The sequence below is a fragment of the Dama dama genome, chromosome 8, assembly GCF_033118175.1.
Source record: "Dama dama isolate Ldn47 chromosome 8, ASM3311817v1, whole genome shotgun sequence".
Classification (NCBI taxonomy): Eukaryota; Metazoa; Chordata; class Mammalia; order Artiodactyla; family Cervidae; genus Dama; species Dama dama.
The window spans coordinates 40,104,089-40,129,426 of NC_083688.1; the positions used below are offsets into that span (position 1 = coordinate 40,104,089).

Here is a 25,338-nt window from a genome sequence, read left to right on the forward strand (position 1 = left end):
AGCAGCTGTAAAATCAGCAGCCGCCTGCAGTACACGCGCAGCCTGGGTTTTTATTATAAATACACACTTCCTCCTGTGTTAGTGCATTATCTGGCTGACCTGTTAATTAGTCCTCTGGTCCCGGTAAAGTCTTTTTACTTACAGGCCAGAATCGCTAGTAGCACTGTCACAAAAATAGTCACTTGCTTTTGTCCATGATGTTTTGCTGTGAAAGAAACAGCCTAGGTTTTTTTTTTTTTTTCCATATCGTCTTAAGGGAAAGGAAGAGAAAAAGTGCATATACGAAGAGTGTAGTGCTGGGTGTCAGCTGTGGGCCATGCCTTGGAAAACTTGATTAGGTCCAGTGGATAAGTGACTCTCTCACGAAGTGACTGTAAAAACTTCTGTTCGAGCTTCCCTCAGGGGACTTGCTGGCAGAGAGAATGGAGTTTCTCAACAGTAATACATTTTGAGGTTATTATGCGAGGAGAATAGAAATACTGGGATTCGAGAGGCTGTTGTTATGACAGGCCAAAGCGCTAAAAAAATAAGCAAACTCATGCAAACTCCAGACGCAAAAGACATTTCAAAGTCTGCTGAAATTTGGTTGACAGCAGAATGACTGACTGACTTAGGTTGTATCCAGAGACAGAGATATGAAAGGATGTCCATTCACACCCAGGAACAGAGGTGGTGCAGGTACAACCTTCTAAGAGAATTCCCCACATTTTGGAGAAAGGTTTGTCACGTTTTTTTCTCCTCTGCTTCCTCATTTTTAAGGATGTGACTAATTGTCAAAATTAGTGAGTCACAGTGTTGCTGGGAGGTCAGAGTGTGGCTTCGTTGGGCGTTTCTTTGAGCAAGGGCGCTAAGTGAGCGGAAGCCCGCTCCGTGAAGGCTGAGCAGACAGACTCACTGGGCACCGTATGAGGCATCTGATTGGAGGACGGACGCGCATGTCCGTTCACAGGGCAGGAAACGCAAACGCAAACGCTTCCGAGCCGGAAGTATAGAGCGTTGCGTCCCATCCTGTTGAAGGACATCTGAGGAGACGCTCTCCAGGCTTTCTACCTGGCTGTTGAGTTGGGTCATTGACTAGTTTGACCTTTTCTGAGTCAGGATGTAAGGCTGGTTAGTTTTATTGACCTGTTCATTAGCTATTGTTGAGGACTCAACAAGAAAGATGAAAACACTTGAGGAGCGTCATTCTGTTCTTCTTTGACACCAGGTACGCAAACTCTTTGTGGCTTTCCATTCTTTATACATTCGTTCCCTCCTCCATTCATTCCCACATGCTTCTGTGCGTTCATTCAACAAATATTTAATTTTCTCCTGCAAATCTTGGGTCACTGTGGTCCTCAATTGCTGAGTTGTTTAAGCACTTAAGAACCTGGGCTTGCTGCTGGATTAGGTACAAGAGCTCAGGCCGCGAGCAGGAAGGAGACCTTAGGAAAGGCATGGGATTGTTGGGCTGGTCTCTGGTAAAAAGGCACAGGGCTTCAGATGGGATTTCAATTAGCTGAGTTGTCAGTGACACTATGCATTGAACCTTATCCCAAGCACTTTGTTGAACAAAAAAGTTATTGTGACCTAATGAATGGAAACAAGATGTTTCACCCTCTACTGGGGACGTGATTAAATGGTCTTCAACATTAATAAGGCATGCAAAGGGGCAGGGCATGAGGCCCTTCTCAGCTGGGGAGTTAAAAATATATTCCTTCAGCTTGGTATATTTTATTTTAATTAATTTTTTTTTGGCCTCACTGTGCAGCATGTGGGATCTTAGTTCCCCAATCAGGGATTGAACCTGTGCCCCCTGCACACAAGCATGGAGTCTTAACCACTGGACCACCAGGGCAATCCCAGCTTGGTATATTTTAATTTTTCATTGCACCTGTTACCTGATTGTATTCTAATTTCTTTACTTACCTTTTTTGGGTGGGGGCATGTGTAATGAAAGTGTAGGTATATATGTAATATGTTCTTAGGGACTGGGTAATATTGAAAGCAGTTAATACTTCTGAACTCTATACTTAAAAATGGTTAAATGGTAAATTTTATGTGTACAGTTCATTGCTTCTAGCCACAATTTAAAGATATTGAAGGAGATGACCCCGTATTTCAACTAGGTGACAAACTCGTGATGAGACTCTCATCCATCCACCTCTCCATCTGTCTGTCTGCCCACCCATCTACCTGTCTATCCATTTTTCTACCCATCGATTTTAGAATTAGAATCCAGAACAAAGGGAATTTTCGTGAATACCTTTATTAATACATTTGTTTGAGGTAAAATTAGAACTTTTCTGAGTGTGAGCAAGTTTGCTTTGGTAGTTGTTTTGATAAGGTTTTTTTTTTTAAACTTTATTTTCCATATTGGTTATTTGGAAGACATTTTTGCACAAATTGGAGCTAAGTCTTTAGCTCCATGTTTACAATAAAAATATATTTAAAGCAGGAATTAATATATTGAAAAATATCTCTTTTACAACTATTTAAAGAATATAGTATAAATTTGGAGTATTAATTTGATGATGTGCAAGAGGAGACTCAAACATGAGACCGTGACTTAGAGGGGAAATCTCTTGGTCATCCCAATGACCTACCTTTTTATTTAATAACTTAGCTGAAAATTGAGGGAGATTTCTTCAAACCTGTAAGAATTTTCCAGATATTTCTTACAAAGGAAGAGCACTTCCAAGCATGGTAATGATGGTTTGAGGTTTAATTTCCATGCTTTAATCAATAGAAAATGCTTACTAGGTAGCCCCCACTGGCAACGGGGAAAGTTTGAGACACTGCTTGTTCATTCTCCTATTCTGCAGTTGTTAAGTTTAGCAAAGCAACCCAGTAAGCTGCTTATATCTGTCCTCCTTAGCCTGAAGCCTTATCTTTTTGGCCATGAAGCCAAGCCTGAGGGAGCCGCTGGCCATGCTAGTTGCCCATAGTTAAGCCTATTTGTTCAGTAACATTTGGTTCTGGATAAATGGCAGTGCCTCCTCTTATCGGACCCAGGGTGTTATTCCCTAGACCCTGCCTGGTTGCTCACTGGCATGGTCTCCACCTGGCAGACAGGTTCCTGGGGTGCAGAGCAAGGAATCAGACGCTAAACGTGAAAGACTGAATCAGACCTGGGGGAAGAGTCCCAGAAAACGCCCTCTCCCCCAACTTCACTGCACCCTCTCTGGGAGGCTGTGTGGGCTGGGTGGTCATGAATCCTGGGATCCTGGAGTCAGACTTCCTGGGTTTGAATCTTAGCTCCTCCAGTTTCTACCTGTGCATCCCCGGGCAAGCGAGTTAGAAGTATTTGATTCTGCCCTTGCTGTGTGAAAGTCAGTGCAAAGATTTCTAGATGAAGCTGGACTCTCCAGGATTGCCAGAGTTTTGAAGATGTAGGCAGTCTTCTCTAGGTCTAGAACAGTCTCAGCTCATCCCTTATTTCTTAAACAGTAACCCAGCAATGCCAGTGTCACAAACCCATCCACCACACTCTGCCTTATTTTTGTTGGGGGAATGGAGAAACAAGGGGGAGATAGGATAGGGGAGATTCGAGGTTCCGGTTCCGGCTTCAGAGAGGAAAGGCGTGCAGAATATTCTAAGAGGGTGACAATGAATGCACACCCCAGCACCTCAGTGGTTCTAGAATGGAAGACCCCGGGGTCCTTAGAGCAAGCCCAAAGGAAACTTCTCAGGAGCATGGGTACACCTCCCAGTAAACACGAGCAATGTCAATAGGCCCAAAGATCTTTTTGTTTGTGTGTTTTATGATGGAAGTTATTTCCCCAGGGCCAATCCCTGAGTGAGCTTGACATTCTGTCTTCTTGCCAGAGTCACTGCCACTGGCTGTGCAGTCTGTGTCCCCCACAAAGGGGGAGCTGATCCCTGAGCTGTGTGCCTTGCTGCAAGACTGAGTCTGCTGGGAGGAAGGGGGAATATCCCCCCACTCACAGAAGCATCTTCTGCTCTCCCAGCCTCGCTCCCTGGACCAGATCCTGAGCACCTGTCCAGTTTTGGGTGGCGCCTCCATACAGGCCAGCGGTGGGGGTAGGGTTGGGGGAGCGGGGACAGCAGGGTCTGGCGCTGCCCTCCATTTCTGTTGCCCTTACTCCTCTTGGTGGCCTTAAATCTTCTTGATTTCTCCTTTGCTGAAGAGTTTGAAAGTATCATGCCTACTATGGAAAGTATCATACATGCAAGGGTTTTGACATATGACCCCTGCTGGGAAGAGAGTGTATTTTAAGAGAATTGTCCAGGAGAAGGCTATTCTCAACAGACAGAAATAAACAGGGATGGAGGGTCATCAGTCATCCTGGGGAGGGTTTTTTAGGGGGGAGGAAGGATCAGATTTGTCTTTTCTGCATTTGTAAAAAAAACCACTCGATTGTTTATAGAAGGCCAGGTCTGGCTCCTAGACTTGAAAGGGTGTGTTCTCTGTATAAATGGGCACATATTTAGGATGAGAAGAATTATCTAGCAAAGGCCAACATAGTCAGTAGCTTCCTTGAGACTTTTGGTCTTTTCTTTCCCCCACTCCTGCTGGTCTCCGTCTCTCTCCCCTCTCTTCTTTCCTGTGAGTCCCTGCGTGAATATCGCATGCAGGGTGAGCACTATCTTCCATTCTTGGTGAAATGGAAGGTCCCTTTAGTCACATGATAGATAGATGTGTGTGCATACTAAGTTGCTTCACTCGTGTCTGACTGACTCTTTGTGACCCCATGGATTGTAGCCCTCCAGGTTCCTCTGTCCATGGGATTCTCCAGGCAAGAGTATTGCAGTGGGTTGCCATTCCCTTCTCCAGGGGATCTTCCCAACCCAGGTCTCCGGCGTTGCAGGCAGATTTTTTTTTTTTTTTTTTTTACCAGTTAAGTCACCAGGGAAGCCCAGATAGACGTGACCAAGAAAGAACTAGAGTTTCATGTTCTCCAGGAGAATGATGAAACCCTATTTTCTCCAGTTCCCATGAGTGAAGAAATTAATGTTAATGAATGGAATTCTGAATTTCAGACCATACTTTTATTTTTTTAATATATATGTATTAAAAATGTATTGTCTACTTCCCTAGTAGCATAGCTGCTAAAGAATCCGCCTGTAATGCAGGAGACCCCGGTTCAATTCCTGGGTCGGGAAGATCCCCTGGAGAAGGGATAGGCTACCCACTCCAGTATTCTTGGGCTTCCCTTATGGCTCAGCTGGTAAAGAATCTGCCTGCAATGTAGGAGACCTGGGTTCGATCCCTGGGTTGCGAAGATCCCCTGGAGAAGGGAACGGTTACCCACTCTAGTATTCTGGCCTGGAGAATTCCATGGACTGTATAGCCTGTGGGGTGGTGCTCAAAAGTTGGACACAACTGAGTGACTTTCACTTTCACTTTCAGTCCTTCTTGTCTTCCACAGAAGTGATGCCAAACGTACAATGGGGAGACAGAACATCTTGTAGATTATTCCTGAGGTTAACGAAGCCTAGTGTCTCAAAAACCTATGGTTAAAAGAGGCATTTTTAAGAGTAAACTCTAGATTTACACTATCAAGGTTCAACTCCCACACTTCCTCCTTAGGGCTCTACATTCTGTTCCAAGCCAGTTCATTTAGTTTCCCCATCTGTAGCTGAGGATCGTAATAGTATCTAGTTTAGAGGGTTGCCAATAGGATGAAACAAAATACACCATAAAAAACACAGCCCCTGAAATTTAATGAGTTCTCTCTGTGCTAGACTTTTATTATTTAGTTATTGTTAATATTTTACAACTATTATTCTAAGGAATATAAAATCATTATTAAGATATTTAAAGTGTTAGTGTTATCATCAGTACAGCTTAATGGTGTAGAGTACAGATTATAGCTGCCTGAGTGCAGACCATACTTCTAAACTGCTGAGAACATCACCTTTGTTCTTTTAGCTAACAGACTATACAGGCTATAGTTCTTTTAGCTAACAGGCTATACAGTTCGATGACTCTAAGGGTAAATATTTAGCATCCTTGAATTTGTGAGTTTTAATGGAGGGGACTGTGAAAATCTCTGCTTTCTCTCTTATTTGTGCTAAGATTGAATTTGGTTATTTTGTTAACTCCGGGTCCTTACATACTGTTATTCTAGATCACAGGTTGGACAAGAGAATTGCCAACATGCCAAGTGTTATAAAATATATCTCTATCCTAACTGAAACATTCTAGGGATGCATAGATAAAGGATTTGGGAGAAATACCCTGTGCTGTTTCAGGCTTGTCAGGCAGATCCATGTTCTGTGTAACAGTTGGATGACAGTGTCCCTGGAGAGGTGTCATGGTTGCTGAGCTTCCCCCAAGAGTGACATTGGAAGAGAAGCCAGGGCTGGCTCCTGATCAAAATGGCCATCCAGCCAGCAACCGCTGAAATCTGCTCCTGGAGGGGGCCTTCCCACCTGACCCAGAGGGTCTGCAGGGAGCGTGTGCCTCGGCTCTGGCTGTGTTTACTTAGGCTTCCTGGACTGTGAGTCATAAACATGGTTAACTGCCTGGCTGGCCAGTTAGTGCCAACCCAGCAGAAATAAAACAGAGGAGGTTGAACTGTCACCAAGAGAAGAAAGCTTTCTAATTCTATCAATTTGATCGAGCTGTTTGAAGCAGAGAATGGATCAGACAGGAGCCCCCCTCCCCCGACCCTGCAGCCCTGGCTGCATCTCCATGCAGAGAGAGAGCATTTGGCTCATAAAGGCCAGTGCCCGTCACTGGGGGCCAGTCAGCTCACATTCACAGTTGCAACTGAATCTTTAACGCTCAGCAGAGGTGGAAAAATCATAATGTTTCCTCTTCATAATAGAGCAATGACACCACAGAGAATGTGTGTGTTTACGTGTGCAAGAGTTCTAGAAGGAGGGAGCGAATACACACATGACATACAGAGGTTGGAAAGCAGGGAAGCCGGATGGAAAGAGGGAAGCTTAATGGCTATTTAATTGTTTTTAAATAAACCATAAAATCATACTGACCAAGGGCCTACTGGGCATTGTCCATGGGTGAACGTCTCCACGTGAAGTTGTTTCCCAAACGATAGATTTGTTTGCTGAGACTCACGCACCAGGGTTGTCAGAGGCTGGCGGGCTCCACATGAGCATGCAATTTCAGATCCGTCCTCGTTCAATGCTTCTGTAACCGTGTCTAACAACAGCTGTCTGGGGTTTCTACCCAGAGCCCTGGCGTGTTTCATGCTTTGTGCTTTGAGATTCCCTGGGTCCCTAGCAGAAGGGGAGTGGCTGGTCACCGGCGGGTGATATACTACTTCTGGCGTTAGCACAGGCAACCTCGAGCTACATGGGAAAGAATTTTCCAAGACACCAGGGTAAGGAATGGGCTACGTCTACTTCTCATCTTGGCAGCAAGAGTGTTTCTGAAATAGTTTGTGTTGCACAAAAGTGTAGTTTATGGAGAGCAGTTTGTTGATTCAGCTATAAAACTGTGACCCACAATATGTTTGTCAAGGGGAATGAACTCTGTTTGTTTTCTATTGACAACTGTACTTTTCATGGTTGAAACCCAGCTTCTCCTAAAGAGAGTCCTTTGGTTTCTCTGCATTTCAGGGACTGAGGAAGTGGTTCCTGCAAAGTCTAATTTCAGTTTGGAGTGTACTAGCTTGTAAGATCAGCTGCTAATGGACATCTATGACTTAGGAATGAGAACCAAGGTTGGGTATTACCCTTGGGTGAACAATGGTTCGCAAAGTAGCATGTTCTAATCTCTGGAAACTGTAAACACTGTCTGGTTTGAGTGGGGGGGGGGGGGGAAGAGGATCTTTGTAGATGTGATTAATTAAAAAATCTTGAGATGATCACATTATCCTGGGTTATCTGGGTGAGCCCTAAATGCTGTCACAGGTGTCCTTGTATGAGCGAGGCAAACAGAAAAGGAGATGGCCATGTGACCAGAGTGACTGGAATGATGTGGTCACAGACCGGGCAATGCCAGCAGCTGGAAGAGGCGAAGCATGGATTCTCATCCAGAGTCTCCGGAGTGAGCCTGGCCCTGCCAACCCCTTGATTTTGGCTCAGTGATGATGGTTTCAGGATACTGTCCTCCAGAACCGCGAGAAAATAAATTTCTATTGTTTTAAGCCACGAAGCTTTCAGTAATTTGTTACAGCAGCCCCAGGAAACTAATACACATTCTTTTCATTAATTGTATTTATGTGAGATACATCTGTATCTAGTTACATATCAGTATAAAATAAATATTTATAAAAGATTGTGTGTGTGTGTGTGTTGTGTATGTGACTGTTACTTATAGGGAAGGCACATCGTAAGGTCAATAGAGCTGTTCTTTTTTTTTTTTTTTTTTTAGTTCTACCACTTTATTGCTACCAGTCCATCTCCCTCTACCATTGTGCACACATGCTCAGTCATATAACCCCATGGACTGCAGCCCACCAGCCTCCTCTGTCCATGGACTTTTCCAGGCAAGAATACTGGAGTAGGTTGCCATTTCCTTCTCCAGAGAGCTGTTCTTCTTAAGAGCTTAAAGTCTGGTCCCTCAGTTAAGCGCAAGAGTCAAACTGCCTTAAGTTCAAATCTATGACTTATTAGCTCTGTGATCTTAGACAAGTTAAATAACATCTTTGGAACGTAGACAGTTCTTTGAGGATTAAGTGCACTAATCCATGTGAAAGCACAGTGCCTGCCTGAAGGTCCTCTGACATGTCAGCCCCAAGGCGATGGCCATCTAGGCTGCTCCGGCTTCAATCAGGGCAGAACCTGACAACTTCCATATTTATGGAATGAACTAAGTGCTTTAAGAAGGAAACGGAAAGAAATCACTTTGTGCTGAGGGATTTACAGGAGCATTAAAAACGGGGGGGAGGGGGCAGTCAGGTCTAGGACTTGGAGGATGAACAGGTTTTTGGTAGACAAAGATGGGAGGTGAAGACCAAGGAGACAATCTAGGTAAAGGAGACTGTGAAAAAAAAAAAAAAGCTGCGGGAAGAAAAACCCATGGTGGGGTTTCCAAGATCTGGTAGGAGGGTTTGAGGGACACTGGAGATCAGGCAGGTGAGACAGGTCAGGACTTGGTAGAGAATGGTTCTGGAAGACTCCTCAGAATATTTGCTGCTCTACCCAGCTACAGCATGGTCAATTAAGTCACAGGTAATTAGACCTCCTGCCAGGAGCCTAAGCAAATTCTTGGCACAGGATGCTTAGGAGAGTGGGAGGAAGAAAACAGTCCTCTACTTGTGAAGTGTCAGGTGAAGGGATGGCCAGACACTCACCAGTCGTCTGGATGAAGGATTGCTCTGGGCCTGGCAATTCATGGCCAGGTTTTACAGTAATTGGAGTGGCGCCTTCTTTATCTACAAGGGAATCATTTTGCTCTGCCTTCAACCATAGCTTTGGAATCTGTGCTATTTAGGCATTAAAGTATGCCCATTAAATAAGTAAGTTATGCTAACTGGCCTGGAACAAACACGGAGGATAAATGGGCTTTTCACAAAACAAATAGCAAACCCGGTGTCTCTCACATAGCTTGCTGAAAGTTGGAATTCTCACTGCAGTCAGTCTTCTGGGATTTAGGTGCCTGTACATGCAAAAGTCAAGGAGGGAGGGTTTAATGCATTTTGAAAGGCAACCAGGGCATAAGAAACAGCTCTTCTAAGCTGATAGGACTGAGGCTGGACAAGTAGCAGTCTATGAGTGGACATGTGCTTTTGCCCAGGGTTGGGCTGTTATGATGAAGGGAAGTGTACTTTTATAAGTATTTCATTAGAGAGGGTAAAACCCCAAAGAAGCTTCCACTTGACAAGGCATCCATCCTTGCCTGCCTGATCACATGTTGGGATTAGCATGCTTTCTAACCAATGGGTAAGGCTCCCAAGTTGGGCTGAGGTCTCCGAGACGTGGTAGGGAAGGCAGATGAAGCCAGCCTCCGGCATTCTTACACGGGGATTTGAAAAGGAAAGATTTATCTCAAGCGTCATGGTTTCAAAATTCTAAGCACAGCATCAGTGGGGTGTCCAGTGAGATGTTTGAGTAGGAGGTAATTTCACTTTTTCTCTTGCTCGGCTAAAGGCAGGTGATAAAAACAAAAGGCTTTATTTATAGCAGAGGTGGGATATTTGGAAGAGGAGGGAAGTAGAAATACTTTCAGTGAAAGATTAGGATGAATCAGTGACAGAGGATGGTGGGGAAGCACTGCGGGGGAGAGAGTTACAGACAGAAGGAAATTCAGATGTTTCCAGCTCCTTCTCTCTGTTCTCTTAGCTGTTCATCTCCATTTGTTATTTGCCCCTTTCCTGTTCTGAGTCTTTCATTTTTGTGGGTTTCCTGCTGATATCAGGATTGCTACTTCTGGAACAAATCTAGGCAGTTTATTATATAATATTATCTGAAGAACCCAACCTTTTTCAGTTTTTAGGCGGTCCCTAAACTTTCAGGTTAGTTTTGTAAAAAATCTTATTTTAAAATATACAATTAATACATGCAACAATATGGATGAAACTCAAAATAACCATGCTGAGTGAAAGAAGCCAGTCAATAAGATCACGTACTGTATCACTCCATTTATACAGAACTCAAGAAAATGCAGAGTAATCAATAATAACAGAGCAGATCAGTGGATGCCTGAGAACAGAGAAGCTGGGAGGAGGGTGGGGTAACAAAGGGACATGGGGAAACCTTGGGAGATGATGAGAATGTTCACTATATTGATTGTGGTGGTGGTACTATGGAGATATATGTATATATCACTTTTTCTCTTGCTCGGCTAAAGGCAGGTGATAAAAACAAAAGTGCTATGTGTAGTACAGTATGTATAGAGTATGGTACTGCGTGGAGTGTAGTATGCATAGAGTACAGTAGGGGAGATTATCTTTATTTCAAGCCCACGATGTCCAGAAGCAAGTGGTGATGTACGGTATTGTACTATATAGCCAATTGTGTAAATTGGGTATCTAGGCTACCTTTATTGGACTTAGGAACACATTGGATTCATGAACGTGAACTCATTTGCAAGTAGAGGAATTATTGTATATACGCACACACACGTATATATGTATAAAACTTACCAAACTGTACACTTTAAATATGTACAATTTTACATGTCAGTTGTAACTCAGTAAAGCTGTTGAGAAAACCAACCTTAGCTTTCAAACATCAGCTGGTTAAACTTGCGTAAAGATGTGTGCAGGGAAAAAGGCAGGCGTCATAACATGGTGCGCGCAGTGCTGGGACAGAGCCACTGTGGGGGAGAGGGGACTTGAACGCAGCCTGGTGGGGACGTAGGGCCAGGGTGTGCCTCCCAGGTGCCTGTGGTTTAGAACGGTCTCCCTCTTCCTGCTGACTTCCATTGTTCCTGGTCAGGTCCAGCTTCTGCAAAGAAGGAAAAAACTCACAAGCAAGAAAGCAGTGTTCATTGGCCCGGAGCCAGTGACCCTTCGGCCCGTTCCCTTCTATTTGGTTGGTTCACATTCACACCCCACGTACTCCAGAGGCAGCAACCAGGCCTGAGACGGCCAAGTAGTCCCTAAAGTAGTCCCTGAGTCTCTGTGGCTCTTACTGTTAAGAAATAGGGGAAAATGAAAGCCAATCTCTGAAGTTCTTAATCCAACTGTAATAGACCTTGGTAGAAAAATATGGGCATAGACATTTAATATTCTGAATTTTTTTTCATTTATTCCTAAAGTACTTGTTGAGTGTATACTTTTAATTGGTAATAAGCAGCATGCTTATAATCGGTAATAAGATGAAAATCATCTCTCATAGCACTTGCTGTTTCAGGCCGCAGAGATGACAAATCACCAGGTGATTACGCTGTGGGCTCTGTGTATGTACAGCAAGCTCTTCGAAAATGGAGAAGACCCCCCAGATTGAAGTGAAGGGGAAGCTTCCTAGTGGAAGGAGGAGAGGCTGGAATTTCTTTTTAGGAACATATGGAGGACGGCCTTTTCCAGGGAAGGCAATGGAGTCCCCTAAAGACACTGAAGATTCTGGAATAAAGACGAGAAGTTCAGCGGCCCCTGAGGCTGTGGTGAGGTCCTTAGGAGGACAGGACCCTAAACGAGAGCCCATTACAGGCACTGGAGTCAATGACAGAAAGAGGAGATGACCGCAGCACACTCAGGCCGGGCTGCGCTGCACTCTCTGGCGTGGTGACAGTCCCAGTGGCCATGGGTCTGAGGTCCCAGTGGATGTAAATGCCTCGGTGACCCAAAGGAGCCACGAATGAACAGACTTTCCCTTCTCAAACGTGGAATTGTGAAGACGACTCAGGGAAAACAGGAGGCGTGGCCAAAACAGGACATGAACTCATAACACAGACCCAGGGGGAAAAAGTCACAGCTCAGCCCGTGTTAAGATTTGTGCTGGGGCTCTGCACTCTCCAGGGTCCCTCCTGGAGGTGTAACTACAGTTTACAGCAATGACTGTCCGATGGACTCAGGAGCCATAGCTGGGAGATGATGTGACTCTCCCGCAGTCTGGAGGCTCATGTGGCTTCCTGTAAATATCCAGGGCTTTCAGCCTGAACTGCGCAGCCCAGGTAGGCTCCTTGGGCCACCCCTGAGGACACGGGTGTTTTACAGTTTTCCACAAGCTGCTGTTTCTCTTATCAGGATGGTCACTCTCTGGCTAATGAAAAACATCTCTCTGGCCCAAACATGACCTTGAGGTTTATCTAAATCGTTTGTTGCTCAGCAGAACAACATATATCAGAAGTGAAATATATGCCAAAAGACACTTCTAATGCACCATTTATCTTTGTTGTAATTGATTCTCATGCAGGACAAATACCCGGTGGGGATTCACAGAGGGCTTAACACACTCTGCCATTATGATGACATCATCTCACATAAAGCAGCCCTTCTGGATGCCTGATATATGACAAGGTCTTTTTTCTTTTTTAAGTGCTGCTCACAGCACCACATTTAACTATGGGATTACAAGGAGCAAGTGTTCTGATCGTACTTCCCAGCCTTTATTTTCAGCCGGCACTGTCAAGCTCATCCCACACTCCAATCAAAATAAAATTATTTCAAAATCCATACCCAATTGATGACTCTTGTCGAAAGAAACTGTGTAACAATACATATCTATCGACTTTTGGTTTGGGTCGGTGTTGAGATTTATCGTCTCTAGGCAAATATTGAGCTGGGTGAAGTTTCGGTCAGTTATGTCCTTCTTAGTCGATAAATCTAAGAGTTAGACTTGGGGAGGAGTCAATGCCCATGAGCAAGCATTTGTGTAAACTGATGGTTTTAAAATCCATGAAGGGGATATAGAACCACAAAACCTAGTTCAAAAACTGCTGAGACCCACGGGTTTCAAAGAAACGACTTAAAGATGCGCAATAAAAACTAGAAACAGTGCAGCCAAAGCATGCCCCTGAATATCGCAGGGTAAGAGTGAGAGACCACCTTGCTTTGAAGAATGGTCCGGGATTAAAAGGTCTCCATCTGTGAGAACCATTACATGCAGTTATACATCATGATAATATTAATTACATAATCATTGCAAATGGCCCTTCAGGATGTTATCCTCTGACCCCCAGGGCCGCTGCATGGAAGGCAGTTGAGTAGTAATTGGTGGTTTCTCTAGATCCGTTAAGTGGAGGGGTGGGCCGCTGAACCTTGCTGTCCAAACTGATGTCTTAAAGTGAGCAGGGGGCCTTGGGAGGTGCTATCAAGGCTATTATACCAGCTGGGCTTCCTGTATTCATTGCAAACTGCAAGACCATCACTCAGCAAAGCCTATTTGTTCTTTGAAATGTCAGCACACCGTTTTAAGTCCTATTGTAGCATTAAACTATTCTTTTCAAGTTACAAACACAGAAGGGGAAAAGAAGCATACTGTTGGGACATGTAGAGAGTCTCAGCAGAGCAAAATATATCCTGTACTAGTCAGGATAGGCTGGGCTGTACTGTGGTAACAAATAAACCTGCATGTGTAAGGAGCTTCCTTCAACAGTTCATTTCTCATTCACACCGCAGTCTGCGATCTGAATGGCTTTCCTTGGTGGGCTCCTCCGCACGGGGACTCAGGGATAAACACTCCTTCTAATTTGTGTTCTCACCATATTGAGAGTTTAGTTAAGCTCATTCCATGTTATCGCTGCCTCTGCATCTGTTTTGTTTGGCCAGTCAGCCTGCAGGGACCTTGAACTGACTCCAGCCCCTTCACACAAGCCCACGCCTTAGTCTGCATCCTTCAGTGTCACAGGCGAATATCAGTTTCCTGGGATGTCTTTGCGATCAGTCGTCTCCCTCCACTCCTGACATCTGTGTGCCTTATTCTTACCACACCCATGCTCTTTTAGTTTGAATTGACCAATCCGGCCCTAACCTGAAAATCCCAACCCCCTCTGCCCACGCACCCCAATAAAGACGTGTGCTCTAAGTCCTGCCTCCCTGCTCTCTTTGCACTCTGCCTTGACCTCCCTGTGTGAGCCCTTGGAACCTGCAAGCAGTAAACTTCTGTTTCAGTTTCTCTTGTGGTCTGTTGTTGAAACTTGACTCACCATCCAGCGCCCCGTGTTCCACTTAACACACACTAATTTAATAAAGTCATAACATACCATTTTAAGCAGATGGTCTTCAAGTTAGTCACGAAGGGAAAGCGAATTGGAGGTTCAGACGGAATGTTCTTAATGGCCAGACCTGGAAGTGACTCTGTATCACTTCTGTCCGTCTTACACTGGGAAGAACTTGGTCTGATGAGGTGGTTTAACTTCAAGCGAGCCTGTGACTTGTAGGCCTTTTGAGTGCCCAAGAAGTATTGGTTTTGTGGACGCACAGTACTGTCTTGTCCCTGCCAGTCTTTGTAAAGGGAAACTGACCTCCGATGGTGCAGGTGGTGTAGGGGATGCTGCCAATGCCTTCATCCTTGGTCCACCTCTGAGCTTCCCCCGAAGCTACATAGGCAGTTCCTATGCACGCTGACAGCTCCCTCCTGCAGACACCCACGTCTCTCTTCTCTGTCCGAGGACTGTCAGACCTCAGGGCAGACCCCAGGCGCCTGGAATTTGATGATCCCCAATTAGAAATTGATGGGCACACACCCCAGCTTTCTTGGCCTTCCCAAGGACAGTTTCTGGAAGAGACGTAGGCTGTAACGTTCTCGTGGGGCCGAGCCTCAGTGCTGACCATGGTAGCTCATGCACTGATCATCTTCCATCGTTTGTTTCTCTCTTCTATGTCTCACTGTCTCCACAGTGGCTTGCTTATTCTTCCCAGGCTCATTCCCAGTAACGCATTTACTCTCAAAGTCCTTTGTCCCTACTCCTGCTTCCATGAGAATAATCTAAACGAGGAATCGATGGGCAAAGCTTAAAAGCCAGCTGGAAAAGTAGAATCCCACAGCAGAAGAGATTCCTAGGTGGGTTCACGCAGGTCTGTCTTTGCTTCGAGGGGACCGTGACTCAGGAAGGAGGGACTTGAGTGGGGAGGCTGGGGTGGAAAGTTCGGGAGAGGTACTCAGTCAGGATGATGCAGACTGGATGGGAGCCTGGAGTACTTGTTACTGATACCACATAATTAAAGGCTTCAGATGCCGGGGGCTGGTCAGTTTTGGTAAGTGTGGCTTATCTAGGCTTTTCCAAAATGCAAACATTTTGCTCAAAATTCTTCACCAATAAGGTAAAAATTCAAACTCCAGATTCCTCAAGATGGCATCCAAGTTCCTTTATCACCCAACCTTGACCTACATGTCCTTCTCTTTCAACATCCAATTACACCACCTGTTTGGTTCCCTAACATTTCAGGATGACTCTCTTCTCCTGGGATGTTCAGACTCTTCTTTAAGACACAGCTCAACCTAATGTCTTCTGTAAAGCTGTCCCCAACTTCCCCCACACGATTTTCATTATTTATTCATCCAACAAGTATTTTAAAAACGCCTGCCAAGTGCCAGGCACTGATTGAAGTACTGAGGATACAGTAGGGGAAGAACTGACAAATCCCTGCCCTTATGAGGTTTACCTTGCAGTGTGGGGAGTTAGAAATAAACCCCTGTCTCTTCTCCAGACTTTAAGCCCCTCACAGGCAATGGGTGTGTCTTTTCCTCTCTTTATTCCCCGTGTCTGGCAGAGGGCTCAATGCATCTGCTTAGTGACTATGTTCTTAGCACTGGGAGATGATTGCAGAGATGGCAAAGTGGTGGTAACAGTTGTACTTAGTGGGAGATCATATTTATACCTTGCTATCTGGATTTCCTTTAAATCAGGCTGCTTGTTTCATATTTTTGTTTATTTCTTAGGAAAGGCTGTTAATGTGTTTACAGTGATTTTATTAAGGAGACTTAGAAAAAAATAACTTGAAAGAATGACTCCGTCCAACACTGTGCACAGACTTCATGCCACAAAATTGCACGTTTTAAAACAGGTGAGATGGTCAGTGTTATGTAAAAGGGAAAAAAGTGAAACTAGACACCCACTCTGTACCAGGCCCCAGGTACTCCTGCGGTTACGGGAAGACACTGACAAATAAGATGTGGTCTCTGTCCTCGAGGGACCTGGGGTGTCTAGCAGGAAAAGACTTGTGAGCTGAAGGGAAGGTCAAGAATTGTTACTGATGTTGGGGGAGAGCCTCTCCACCCTGACATTCAGATCATGCCACTTTGGTCACAAGTGACGCCCCATGAGTTGGAGGCATCATGAGGGCTCAGAGCACCACAGTGGAATGAATCAGCCTTTTAGGGGTAACTTTGTATTTTCAGAGATGCCAAGTAAGGGAAACAAGGTAAGCCATTACTTTATCGGAGTGGAATTCCAAGTTATCCTTTCAACGGTAAACCGAAGAGCCCAAGCCAGCATATTCCCACGCGGTAATGCCTCTTGGTAGTAACACACATCTCAAAGCAATTGAACGCTACCCTGGCAGGCACAGGTGAATTGCACTTGTCGGGGATATTTAGAAATGGGGCAGCTATGTTTGAGAAAATCCTCAGATAGAGAGAGGATATCGGCAGCAGTGGAGTAATCACACTGACTCTTGACGTGAGGCCAACGAAAGGCTGTCATCCCCCTGGGTCTTAGAACCTGCTAGCTGCATCTTAGCAACAGGTAGCAACGGGGAGCACTGCAGTGGGCGCGGAGTCACTCTCCATCAGAGAGGGTGGGGAGATGAGTGCACGGGGGTCATGCGGAGGATGGTGTGAGCAGGTCTCCTGGGAGTTTATACGTGGGGTGCAAGAAGAGAAAACCAGATGTGGACAGAGGCCCTGGGGGAGAAGTGCTTTGCCCGGGGGTGAGGTGGCTGAGAAAGTGGACATTTTTGAAATTACAGGTGATGCGTTTAACAGAAGACAGATGTGTCATATTGCCCGAGTTGTGCTTTGTTTTTTCCTCCTCCAAATCCAAGGGATTCTCATAGTGCTCTTTTGATTGGCCTAATGATGAGTCTATTTTTGTTTGTTTACAGTAAGAGGAGAATATTGGTGAAGGACTTCAGCAGGCTGGTATTTCCTGTGTGAAAGAATGAGAAGGATTCTGAGAGTGTGCTTCCGTACCTGTGTTCCTTTTGGATGACACTGACAGGTCCCCCTTGAGGGTGGTTTTGCTCTGGGTACTGACTCTTACAGTTTGAAGGGAGGGGAACTCTCCTTGACAACGCGTTTAACTGAAGTCAGTTTAATCGACATCCTTTGAACTTACATCAAAGGGGCAGACTTGTTCCTTTGAAGTCCTCTGTTGTCTCCCCAAATTAGCCATGTGATGGCTTAGGGCAGGTCCCTTCACTTGCCAGGGCCTCAGTTTCCAGGTCTGTAAAATGGACCAGTTGGGGCAGCTGATTTCTTGGGCATCTCTGGGTCTGTCCTATCTTTTAGCGATTAGTTTTATACAGAGAATCTCATATACCCAATTACACACCCAACTGGTGACTTGTGTCTGTAATTACATTAATAAAGCCCCAGAGGCCAAGATAAACACTGAGAACACCAACTGTGAGATCACCTGGAACCAGGGAGATAATGATATGTTGTAGGGATGTGTTTTGTATACACATATCTTCTTTGGAAATTTGTTCAAGTCCAAAGAGGGTGTATGAAGCTCCAATTTGCTGCTAATGTTGCTAAGAATGAGAAACACAATAATACTAGACGTCTTTAGTTTTGAAACAAATACTTCTGTTTTTATAATCTTTTGCACTTTCTTTTTCAGTAATTTTTCATTCTATACTTATTACTTCAACAAGTATGTATTGAGTACCTTCCACATGTCAGGCCCTGGTCTAGGTCCTGGGAATAGTGTGGTGAACCAGACAGACAGACACCCTTGATCCCATGGAGCTTATATCATAGTGGAGGAGGGAATTGTAAAACAAGCAAGGTCACTTCCAATATTCTTAATAACCACCACGAAAATAAAACTGGAATAAAGGTGGCACAGTGGTAAAGAATCCGCCAACACACGGCAGTCCAGCAGTGCACAAGACTCAGGTTCAATGCCTGGGTCAGGAAGATCCCATAGAGGAGGAAATGGCAATCCACTCCAGTATTCGTGCCTGAAGAATCACATGGACAGAGGAGCCTGGTGGGCTATAGTACGTGGAGTTGCAAAGAGCTGGACACTGAGTTGACTGAGCACCAAGTGCAAAATGAAGTGAAAAAGAATGGCTGGGATGAAGGTAGTAAGCAATAAACTCACAGATCAAAGAAGGCCTCTCTGAGGAGGTGACGTTCGCGCTGAATCCTAAATGGGAAAAATCTGTCCAGGCAAAGGGCATGGCAAGATTCAGAGTCCTGAGAACCAATCGGGAAGCAGATGGTGAGCTCATCTCACGGAAGGAGAGACAGAGACCCACCCGGGTTTTCAGTGATTCCTTGCTCATTGTCCTTCTCCTGAGCCCTGTCAAGTACGAAGGGGTAAAGGTATTTGATCATCAACAAAAATGCGTGCAGAGTTCATTATATACTAGGCTCTCTTCTCTGGAATACAGCTGAGAGCAAAACAGACACAGTCCCTGTTAGTTTGGAGCTATGTTGCTCATATTCAAGGGCAACATACTCTGTGCACATGAGTTTCTTTTAGGTTTGTCCAGTGAAAGTTGATGGGGGATGTGAACGATTTGGGTGGAACATCTGGGCTCTGGGCCTCCCTCTGTCCCTGACTGGCTGTGTGGTGTGCAGTTAGTTGGGAAGTCTCTCTGGGGCTCGATTTCCACATCTGAAGCTGGGGGTGCTGGATTTAGACCCACTTTTTTTTTTTTTTTTTTTTATTAGTTGGAGGCTAATTACTTCACATAGACCCACTTTTTAACATGGATTGACCTGTGACTTGAGGTGGGGAGGACGTTTTTCTTCCTCTTTTTTTTAAAACTAATTTTTGTTGGAGTATAGTTGATTGGCAATGTTCTATTAGTTTCTGCTGTACGGTAAAGTGATTGTTTTGCATACACTTATATCCACTTTTTTAATTTAAAGATTCTGTTCCCATGTCGGTCATTCCAGAATATTGAATAGAGTTCCCTGTGCCATACAGTAGGTCCATATATATTTTATATATAGTAGTGTGCACATATCAATCTCAATCTTCCAATTTATCCCTCCCCCAACTTTTTCCCCCTCGGTGATCATGTTTGTTTTCTACATCTGTGACCATTCCTAAGTAGGTTCATTTGTACCATTGTTTTTAGATTCCACGTATAGGTGATATATCATGGTGTTGGTCTTTCTCTGTCTGACTTACTTCACTCAGCATGACCATCTTTAGGTCCATTCATGTTGCTGCAGATGGCATTATTTCATTCTTCTTTACAGCTACTATCCCAGTGTATATATGTACCACATCTTCTCTATCCATTTCTTCATGGATAGACACTTTGGTTGCTTCCAAGTCTCGGCTATTTTAAAGTAGTGCTGCAACATGTATCTTTTTTGAATTATGGTTTTCTCCAGATGTATGCCCAGGAGTAGCATTGCTGGATCGTACGGTAACTCTAATTTTAGTGTTTTGAGGAACCTCCATACTCTTCTCCATCATGGCTGCACCAGTTTACATTCCCACCAACAGTGTAGGAAGGTTCCCTGGCAGGAAGTTTTTAGCTGACTGGGAAGTACTGCAGGTTTCTCTCTCGTGGACGAGAGGGCTGCTCAGAACATCTTGCTTTGTGTTACCCTACAGGTTGCCATTTCCTGTGCCATTCTGCTTGGGTAGGTCATGTGCTGTTTTATAGTAGGACTAGGCGAATGTTTTCCTCAATCTCTCTATCAGGATGCTTGGTTACTGCATAAAAGGGCCAGCCACAGGCATTCAGATGGTTGAGATGTGTGGAGACAAGTCTCCCTAAACAGAAACCTTAAGTTTAATGAGTGGAATTAAAAATGCAAATGATGTGCAGGATGGTGGGGTAATTACATGATTAGACGCAGCTACATCAGACAGGGGCTCCCATGGCCTGTTTGTGTATCCATGTCCTGTTTATGTCTAGGCAGCTCGCTGGAGGCCTCCCCTCGCCTTGGGCTTGCCATGTGGCTTGGGGAGTGGGAGGGGCTGCACTCACCACCTACCTCCTTCCCAGGGGGCCGAGGGGACTAATGAGGGACTGGGAGATTGACTGATGAAAGGTGCTGTAAAAGTACAAAGTCTTATTACGCTGTTATGAAACCGCATTTCGGCATCGGTTACCCACCAACACCCGAGTGAAACTCGACAGCCTCTCAGCCCATTTGTCAAGAGCAGGCAGGTCCCCTCTCGGCACAGGTGAATCAACAGTAAATAGAAATTGAATGTGTATCCCAGGTATTTTAATAAAGTCGATAAAACACAGTTGCGCCGGCCTCTTTGGCTGTTGCCAATGCTCACTCATAAACAGAAACCCCCATGGGGATAGTCACTGACTGGGGTGGGTGCATGCAAGGTGCGAGCTCAGAGCCCGAGCTGGCTATTTCATTTGGAGGAAAGTGCTTGGTGGATGCACTTGGGTTACTATGGCGACCGAGGGACAATGCTCTTGGGCGTGCAGACCCCATGTTTGCAGCATTACGCTTCAGAAGGGGGATTTAAGATGCAGAACAAAACATAATAAAGGAGCGTCAATCCTAATAAGACCAGGGACTGAAAGAAAGCCAGGGACTTCTGTTTAGACACCACAGCGTTCTCGCCTTGTGGGTCTGGGAACCGGTCCAAGACTGAAGCTTGTTCATTATACCTCCCAGGCCGCCGGCATTCAGAAGGGCTCTCTGCATTGAAATTGCAACTTTTTCTCACCTGGCTGCAAAGAGGACCCACTGAGTTTAGAACAGTACACGAACGAAGAGATTTTTTTTCTCATTTAAAAAACATCCTTTTGTACCTGGTCGATAAGATAGAAGGAAAAAAAAAAAAGCCCAGCTTGAATATTGAGCAAGTTGCCAAAATTGAGCCTGGAACAACCCCATGGCGTCTCTATTGGGTAACATGAATATCATTCTTGGATATAGCCTCATTAATCAAAGCCGCAAATGCTCTAAGAGTTCTGACGGAAAGGACGTAGCAAAAGGCGGCTTTCATCATTTACATAATTAAAAAAAATTCCTGGATCCTCTTTCTTGTTTGATGCCCCTGGGTTATGGACAGCTGACACCTGCTTTCTGGGTGCATGTTGTTTCTTCCTACAGCTTCTCTTTTGTTTCCAAGGAGGGGCCCCACCTTGTCTTGTGGTCCCCCACAAGAAGGAAAAGATCAGGCAGAATGAAACGAAGGAATTAGAACAGAAGGTCTATTAATTAAGGAGGCATATGGCAAGAGAAAGAGGCTGGGAGTCAAGACTGCTGGTCCTCTGCGGCCACTGACTGTGTGTGTGTGGCTTTGCTTAACTCCTGGACCTTGGACCCTTGTCCTGCCCCTCAGTGAGTCTGAGCGGACTTCTCATCTGCAAGCTTTCTGGGGATGAGCACTGTTTTTTTTTTTTTTTTTTAAGCTCATCTCCATATTTCACACCATGATATAAGCATTTCTGGAATTCCTGAATTCCTAAGATTCTGTCCCATTCTGTAAGACTCTTGGCCTGGAGGTGATGGACAGAAGTCACTTTGTAGCATCCTTTTGGGCTGGAAAGGGATTTGGAAGCGAGTAGCCAATGCTGGAGAGTCTGTTTGCCCCTCCAGACCCATTCTCCACTCTTCTATCCCCTGGTTGGTACCTAAGGAGACTCCTTGGCTATGTCCCTGGCTCCCTTGCCATCTAATTAGGGCCGGGGAGGCCAGTGAATGGCATTTCCCATGGACCTGCATCACTTGAAGCTGCTTCAGAGGCTCTTCAGGGCAGAAGCATATGGGGACAGCTTAAGTTTGACCTTAGAACCTTAAAACCGATATCTGATTATTGATATCTGATTATTGAATTCCATTTTGGAATATCCTGCCTTCATTCCTGGATCATGTAAACAAATTACTGACAGAACATGGGCAGGGGACAGTTGGTATGTTTAGAAGTAGATTTCAAATTATCCCCTCCAGTGGGAGTCCCAGTTTTCTGACTAGGAAGCCATCCTCATCGTGAATTTGTTGATTGAGAAAAACTACAAAGTGGTGTGTTTGTGTACTCAGCTGTATCCAACTTTTTTCGACCTCATGGACTGTAGCCCTCCAGGTTCTTCTGTCCGTGGGATTCTCTAGGTAAGCATACTGGCGCGGGTTGCCATTTCTTCCTCCAGGACATCTTCTCGACCCAGGGTCTGAACCCATGCAAGAGATTGAGGACTGTCAATTTTTTTTACTAGGAAGCCTTCCCCATCATAGATTTGCAGACTGAGAAAACCTACAAAGTGGTAGGTTGCATTGTTGTTCATGATTGTTTGTTCCTTCTCCTAAGAGGCTTGTAAATCCCTGCCCGTCCTGTTTCTCCTGCAGGAGATGTGGCCTCACTCCATGGTGGGGCTTCAGATGCAAATGCATGGTGTGGCCAGGTCTCCTAAGTGTGTCCCCCGCCCGTTCAGGCCACGTCCCAGAACGAGGAGGCGTGCAAAGCAGAGCAGAACCCAGTCTCAGCCAACCTGCAGTCTCCAGGTCATCTGGGCAAGAAATAAATATTGACTGTTATAAGCCACTGACATTTAAGCAACAATACACAAATGATATCTTAACCATCATAACATCCATAGAGGTTTGCAAACTAGTGGGACTTAGCAGTTGGATTGATGAATGGATGGATAGCCAGGCAAGTCAGTCACACTTTGTCTTTTCAAGTCCGTGGCCCACATTTGATGGCCCCTCTGAACAAGCAGATTTCTTGCTGTAACCTGGCAGCAGTCCTTGCCCGCATTTGGTTTCTGATGCCCTAGTCTCGGATTCTCCAATCTAGAACAATTATTCTCCTTCGGATTTGTGGCAATTTTGGAAAGAGAACAGAATTTTGAAACAGTGGATGTGGGTTGAAGTCTTGGCTGCCTCACCTATTTCCTTGTGAACTTGGGAATGGCTTTCAGCTTTTTCGACCGCATATGTTCACTTACCACTCTTACCACTCTTACATACAGGGCACATTTGAATGAAGTAAGTTTGGCACCTTGAATGGAATAAGCCATGTAGATCTTCTTTTTAATGCAAGTTGAACGTGCTATTCTTGGAGTAACTAACCCAAGGAGGAAAGAGACTGACACCCTCACTGCTCCTCCTGCCTCCCCACCCCCCAATCATTCTTCTGCTGTAGCCCCCAGCCCATCAGCTGTGTGCTCTTATTTCAATGGGAGTTTGAAAGATGGTACTGAGAAAATCCGAAGTCCTCCTCAAATGGGCAGTGGCCATGACAGCTCTGGCTGGAGCTGGCAGGCCTTTTGCTGGAGATGAGCACTGATTCTGAAATCTGAAATCTAAAGGAAATACCCAACCTTGTATGATCTCTTGACAACTTAAGGCCCTAACTGGTTGATTAGTGGTGGCGCTCTCCTCTGCCCGCCAACAACACTTCCAGACTTGGTCTCTCAGTACCCAGTGCAATGGAACTTATAGCCACTGAGTTAATTAGGACCAAGGGGAGCACCACACCCTAGCTGCTTAAATTATAGCCACTGTGCCTTCTCTCCAGTGGGAGGAAGTGTATACTGCCACCCCGGCCCCCTGTGTCAAGAGGGAGATGGAGTTGGGGGGTTCAGAGTTCCTGTCCTGACATCAGCCTTCTGGGATCAAGAAGTGGGCCTCATGGGGCTCAGATAGCAGGGATGGGGGTAGTTCTGCCATGTGGAAGTAACTTTAATGATGTCAGGGGGTGAGGAGTGTGTGGGGGTGTAGTTGGGAGGTGGCTTTAAAATGACAAGCAGGAGGCAATGCTGAGCCTTCACCCTCATTCACCTCATTCCTCCCCAATACCTCCCTGCAGTTCCCACTTTCTACCTTTACAACCCAGTCTGTGAAATGGGGGCAAGACCACCCCAAGGATGAGGAGCTCCGGCCACAGGCCCGCACTGTGCTAAGCCTTTGCCACATCAAGGATGAACCACAAGAAATTGCCCCATTTGCTCATTTCTGACCTGCAAAAACAGCAGTTTCAGACTTCAGTCTACCACGTTTCCTTTCTCAGCCATCTGATGATTACAGCTCTACCTTTCAGATGAGGGAACTGAGGTGAGGTCATTTGCTTTAAGTCAAGAGTGAGAGACAGAGTGACGATGTATGTTGGGGGGTCCTGGCTGCAGGCTCAGCTCAGAAGTGTCACACTGCACCCCAAGACCCACTTACTTTGGTCCATAAGCGATCGTAACAGCTTCAGAGGTTACTAACTAGAGACTACCAAATACTGATGACTGCTGTATGTCTTGTTCTTGTTTTCTCTTTCTCTAGATAAATACAGAAATTTCGGTGTGGGGGATTTGTTGTAAACATTATTCTCCTTATTCATTAATTCTCTATTTTATTCCAGAGTTAATTTAACATGGTTTTTGTGTGTGTGCGCTTAGTCGCTCAGTCGTGTCCAACTCTCTGTGACCGCATGGAGTGTAGCCCTCCAGGCTCCTCTGTCCATAGGGATTCTCCAGGCAAGAATACTGGAGTGGGTTGCCATGCCCTCCTCCAGGGGATCTTCTCAACCCAGGGATCAAACCCAGGTCTCCCACATTGCAGGCAGATTCTTTATCATCTGAACCACCAGGGAATATGACAGCACAAATGAAAAGTGGGGGTAAGAAAGAAAATACAAACCATAAGAACATTTAGATTTTTTCCCAGCTTTCTGAGATATAATTGACATATAACATTGTATACAACATGTTGATTTGATCCTTTTAAACACTGCAAAATGATTACCAGCATAGTGTGAGCTAACACCTCCATCACCAGCACATCATCACCATTTATTTTTTTGTGGTGAGGAAATTTAAGATTTGCTTTCTTAGTAACATTCAAACACATAACACAGTGCATTCTGGAATTTTTAAAATTTAACATGGCATTGAGAGTATTTGTCATTAAATATTCCACAGCATCCATTTTGAATGG

General features: G+C 45.1%; 1 long non-coding RNA gene across 1 annotated transcript in view; it reads left to right on the top strand.

Annotated features, from left to right (window-relative positions):
* The first annotated feature begins 1,007 nt into the window (after nucleotides 1-1,007).
* Nucleotides 1,008-25,338, top strand: part of LOC133060948 (uncharacterized) — a 64,312-nt gene continuing 39,981 nt past the window's right edge. The window contains exon 1 of the long non-coding RNA XR_009693872.1: nucleotides 1,008-1,207. This is a non-coding gene — a long non-coding RNA (uncharacterized LOC133060948). The remainder of the gene's footprint in view (nucleotides 1,208-25,338) is intronic.